Raw genomic sequence first — 6,241 nt, forward strand, 5'->3', positions numbered from 1 at the left:
GAGGGTCTCATTCACAAGCAACTCGAGGATCTGACAAAATCAGAATGAATTTTGAAATGTCTTGCCATGTTTGTGCTCTCAAGCACAGAGGTACCTAAAAATCAATGTAAAGACAGATATCCAGCTGTTCAGAGATGAGAGGGAAATACTTTTCTAAACAGATAATAAAGATAGAAGGTCTGGAAGGTGCAGAGAATGTCAGTTATATAGAGATCCATTCAGGAATTTAGTTCTTAACTGTTTTCCAAAATATAGAAACCACACTGAAATCAATGGATTTATTAGATCTACCACTGTAAAACAATGTTATACTGAAGCTACTTATCTAAAAATAAAATGATATTTTTAAAAAGTTAACTGTTGGAAAAATAGTCTCCATAAATTTAACTCACTAGCTATGATCGAGAAAAAGCCTATTAACAATAATTGGTGGGTTCTCAGTTTTTAAGAATCCATAATTAAATTTTATTGTTTTATAAGTGATTTGGATTAATTAAGTCCATAATAGATTGATGCTCATTCCCTACTTTAAGAGAGGAGATGGCAGTTTCATAGAATTCTGTCATTTACTGCAGTCCTCGAACATTTTATTTCCTGCCAAGGCAAATCTGCTACAAAGCCCCAGTTCCTCTTAGGATTTACTGAAAAGTGACAGGTGTTGATTTGCTGGTATCTTTCTCAACAGATTCGAATGAGCTAAACAAAATGACTTCTCTACCCATGTAGTCAGAAAAATAAATGGGGACACCAGCTAATGAGGGAATGTAGAGTTAGCTGGACTCAAAGCATTCCAAGCTGTTGGCAGCTGGAATCAAAAGAGGAATCATGCAGACAGTTGCTCGTGTTTATTGCTGAATGTGAAATTAGAAAGATACTTCATCTTCCCCACAGGTGCAAGAACATATAGTTATTAATTACAGCAAAACACATTTATTGACAACCCCAAGCCTACAAATCCCACACTCAGCAAACGGCTTTCAAAGTTCATCCAAAAAGCACTTTAGAATCAATACAAAAGCACTGCATCGTTGATGAATACTGTATCCTGAAAGCATGGCATAGACTGTCTCTTACTATTTATGTATTTGAATATCATCAATACTTTCTTTCTTCTTGTAGGAAACTTATTAGACACACATTTTTCTAATTTTTTTGTTGCTTTGATAGATGTGGTTTCAGAATATTGATTACACTAATTTTGCTCATTTTTTTTTAAGGTTTTAAAAATAATCTTACTCTTTCATTGAGCCATAGGATATATTAAGCCATTCATTTGTGTAGTAAAGGTCTATTACATACTCCTTTTGTGGCAGGCACTATTCCAGATGCTGTGGAGAACGTATATAAATTCATAAGGACTTAAAATCTTATGGGATCTATATTAGGAAACAACTAGAACATATTACATCAGTATTTGATCAAAGACTGAATTGTAACCCCTGGACTTTAAGAAACATCTTAGTTAGGAGAGGGGAGGCACTTGAAGGGTTTGCCCGTGAAGGATGATGAGCAGTGGGAAGATGCTGTTTGAAACATTTTACAGGAATACTGTAGGATATAGACGATTAAATCCTCAAAATTATTTGTAAGATACAAAAACTAGATTTTATGACTGCTTGTCCCTTAAGGTAGGTCACTACTCTGATAGTCTAGCTTTATTTTTATTATTTATTCAATTAAGAAATATTTAAAGTCTTTATTGAGCACTTGCTATGTCCTGGGCCCTGCTCTAGACACCGGAGACAGATTAGTGAATGAGACAGGTAAGGTCTCAGAGTTGATACACTGTTTGAAAAATGGGCAAAGAATGAAAAATATCATGAAACTCATTTTAAATAGTGATCCGTGTTGTGCAGGCGATACAACAGGATTGCGTAATGGAGAGTAACCAAGAAGATAAGGAGGCCCTCCTCTCTGAAAAATGATAATTGAGGCACATTTAAATAACTACAAGGAACTTGTTTTGGCAAGATTAGGAGGAAAGATGTTACAAGCATAGAGACCACTGACTGCAAGGTGGAAGAGGAAGAAATAATCTTGGGGAGTTGGATAGATAACAAGGAAACTGGAATGACTGAACCACAAGGAACGAGAGGCAGAGGAGTTGCGAAGAAAGGAGAAGTAGGCATACTAACTTACAGTAAAACATGGATTTATTCTAACGGCAATGGAGTAAAGGTTGTTTGATTTGGAGTATCTAGAAAAATGGGTAATTGAAATCTTCTTTGAGCTTTACTTCTTGTCAAACAGTTTTAAGAAATTGAGGGTTTAAGCCACTATATCCCACAGTATCCCTTTAAAGGATTTATAAGAAATATTTATCTTGAATATTTATACACAAGAGCAACGAGCAACTTGTGTACTTTGATCTGGGATCTCATATCTCTTTTACCCTATCTCGTTTCTATCCCTGGCTGCCAAGAAGCAAAGGACTAAATCTGAGATCCACCCTCAAAATCCAGACAGAAATTAATGGTTCATATTTGGAGTCCTGAACTCACCCTTAGAGTCATTGCATAATATCATTTTTATCATTTTATTTTATTTAATTATTAGGTGGTACTATATACATTTCCGCAAGTTGTCTCAAAACCTGTTTAGAATGAAACAAATTGAAAAAATGTGTAAACATGTTTTAACCCTCATCATGCATCATATTTTTTAGTATCTCATTGGTCAAACCGGTTGCACGACCAAAATCAGATGAAGGGGTAGAGAAAGAGACTTTATCTCTTCGTAAAAATATTTATATGAATATTTTCCTTTTTGATGAACAATTTCATGTCTTTTGGTTATTTAAAAAAATTAACTTGCAAAATTTTTACTATTGAAATTAGAAGAGATTAGTCCTTTGTGTGTTACTTACATCTCAATTATGTTCCCCATTTTGATTTTTGTTGTTTCACTTATACTTATTTCTCTGTTAAGAAGCAGCAGTCTCTTTTTAATTTCTTGAATTCATAGATGATAAAGGTTTTTTGTACACTTAAAATATTTTGTCTATCTGAGGTTACTACTTAGGAAAAGCTCATGTTTTATTATATTATCTAAGGGTTTCATGGTTTTTCAATATTTATACCTTTGATACATTTGGAGATTTAGGAATGAGGGTGGTATCTAACTTCATTTGTTCTAAAGAGTATCTAGATACCCCAACACTATATTTAATAATTCCTATTTCCCAACTAATATGCTTGGTACATTTATCATTTGCTAAATTTCTGTAAGTTTCTGGACTTCTTTATCTGTTCCAATAATCTGTCTATACATGAAAGCTATATTTCTATTCATAGTGATAGTATGTACCAATTGACATTCCTGTAGGAAATAGATGATACACTCGAAAGTTTATTTGAAGAGATTACCAAAGGGCCTATTTATAGAGGAGTGGACAAACTTAAGGGACCCTACAAGGGACGGTAAAGCCCTCAGTGAATAGAAACAATGGAAACCTTTTAGCTCCATAAACCTCAAGAGGTAAGAGAGGGAACATTGTTGCCATCATCCAGGAAGGCCTTCCTTCATGGTAATAAATGGCTGGACCAAAAGGAGCTGTGGTCAAAGAATGCAGCTGCTTCCAAAATTATAGCCCCTTGCACAGAAGGAGCTGAGCCGAGGGCATAATTACTTGACTTTTTACTCTGGTCCTCCAGTCTCCCACCAGTTCTAGCCATGTTGAGCCCAACCAGAAGCCTGCCTGATGATGAATCCACAGTTTCAGTCTCCTAAGAGCACAGAGCAGAGTAAAAAAAGGCAGATAATGGATCTGGAAGGAAAAATAGACAGTGACCAGTGTATATTATCATGTTTTTAATTGTTACAACTTTGAAATATGATTTAATAACTGTTTGGTCCCTTCTCATTATTCTTCAACTTTCATTATCTCCCACCTAATTCTTTTTTTAATTGAGATGGAATGAATTTATTGTATTAGTTTCAGATATACAGCATGATGATTCAATATTTGTTTGTATTGTGAAATTTTAAAAAATTGGGCTAATTCTTGATGTTAGCTTTTCTATACAAAGACCATCTTTTTCTAAGAGTCCACTTCAATAGACTTTGTGTGTGTGTGTGTTTAAAGATTTTATTTATTTATTTGGCAGAGAGAGAGCACAAGCAGGAGGAGCTGCAGGCAGAGGGAGAGGGAGAAGCAGGCTCCCTGCAGAGCTGGGAGCCCAATGCAGGGCTTGATGCCAGAACCCTGGGATCATAATCAGAGCTGAAGGCAGACACTTAACCTACTGAGTCACCCAGGTGCCCCTAAACTTTGTTTTTGAAGTATAAAATACATATACAGAAAAGTGTACACATCATAAATATGCAGCTTGACATTTTTCACAAACATATCCATGTAATCATCATTCAGACCAAGAGACAGAACATAGCCAGCTCCCTAGAAGTCCCTTCCAGTCTATACCCCTGGGGGACTATTATCGTGCTCCTAACACCATAGCTTAGTTATGTCTGTTTTTGACTTTATGTAAACAGAATAATATACATATACTCTTTTATGACCAATTGCTTTGCAATTGGTCATAAAATATGGTTATAATCTTCATCTATGTTGTGTGTAGCTGTAGCTTACTCCCATTTTTAAATCACAGTCTGTTGTGTGAATATGTCATTCCTTATTTCTCCATTCTGCTGTTCGGGATTTGCATTGTTGCTGGCTTTGGGCTATTCTGAATAATGCTGCTATGAATACCCTTGTCCCTGTCTTTTGGTGAATATACATATTTATTTATGTTAGACATTTTTCTGGGAGAATTGCTGAGTTAGAGAGTGTGCATATGTGCTTGTATTTGGTACATACCGCTGGTTTTTTGAAGCCATTTTACCAACCTTACTATTGCAGGAGATGACTTTCATTTGCTCCACACCCTCACCAAAACTTGTCTTGTGTTTTGGTCTTTGTTTCTGGTTTTTGTATTTTGGCTCTTCTTCATTGCAGTATGATTTGAATTTGCATTTCTGTGATGACTAATCAACCCAGACTGCTTTTCACGTGCTTATTGGTCATCTGGATGTCCTTTGCTGTAAACTGCTTGTTTAAGTCTTTTATCTACTTTTTATTGGGTCATCTTCCTTTTTTCCTTTTTTTATTCCTTTTTTTCCCTTTTTTTGTTTTTTTTAAACTGATTTATAGGAGTGCTTTATGTATTCTGGATTCGAGCCCTTTGTTGAACATAGGTGAATGTATATCTCTGTGTTGCAAATTTCTCCCATTCTGTAACTGGTTTTCTTCAGACTTTTAATGGCGTTTTTTTTTTTTTTATTAACATATAATGTATTATTGGCCCCAGGGGTACAGGTCTGTGAATCCAGGCTTACACACTTCACAGCACTCACCATAGCACATACCCTCCCCAATGTCCATAACCCTGCTACCCTCTCCTTACCCCCCCACCAACCCTCAGTTTGTTTTGTGAGATTAAAAGTCTTTTATGGTTTGTCTCCCTCCGGATCCCATTTTGTTTTTAATGGCATATTTTATTTATTTATTTTTTTAAAGATTTTATTTATTTATTTGTCAGAGAGAGAGGAGCTAGAGAGAGCACAGGCAGAGTGGCAGGCAGAGGCAGAGGGAGAAGCAGGCTCCCTGCCAAGCAAGGAGCCCAATGTGGGACTCGATCCCAGGACGCTGGGATCATGACCTGAGCTGAAGGCAGCTGCTTAACCAACTGAGCCACCCAGGCATCCCTAATGGCATATTTTAATAAACCTTTAGTTTAACAATGTTTTACTTCTTATTTTATTTATTCATTTTTTATTCATTTATTATTAGTTATTACTATTTATTTATTATTTGTTTCATTTGTTTCCTCTTTGGCCTTCTCATGTTTTAATTGAGCATTTTATATGACTCTATTTTATCTCCTTTCTTAGCATATCAGTCACATTTCTTTTATATATTTTCTTCTTTATCTGTTGCCCTTGAGTTCACAAAATACAGTTTCAGTTAACCTTCCAAGTAACACAGTACTACTCATTAGGTCAGGTGGCTTACAACATTTACAACAGAGCATTCCCAAATCCTTCTCCCATCCTTTATGACACTGTTGTCATTCAGAAGTATCCAATACATTGTTGCCATTATTACTTTAAACAGTTGTCTTTTAAGTCAAATAAGAATATGAAAAAAAATTATTTTACCTCTAGTTGTCTTTGAAACTTTTTCTTTTTGTGTTTTGTAATTCTGAGTTCAGGATCTGAAGACCTGTATCATTCTACTTCTCAA

Source organism: Enhydra lutris, unplaced genomic scaffold (genome assembly GCF_002288905.1).
Source record: "Enhydra lutris kenyoni isolate GAN:26980312 unplaced genomic scaffold, ASM228890v2 scaffoldscaffold1, whole genome shotgun sequence".
Classification (NCBI taxonomy): domain Eukaryota; kingdom Metazoa; phylum Chordata; class Mammalia; order Carnivora; family Mustelidae; genus Enhydra; species Enhydra lutris.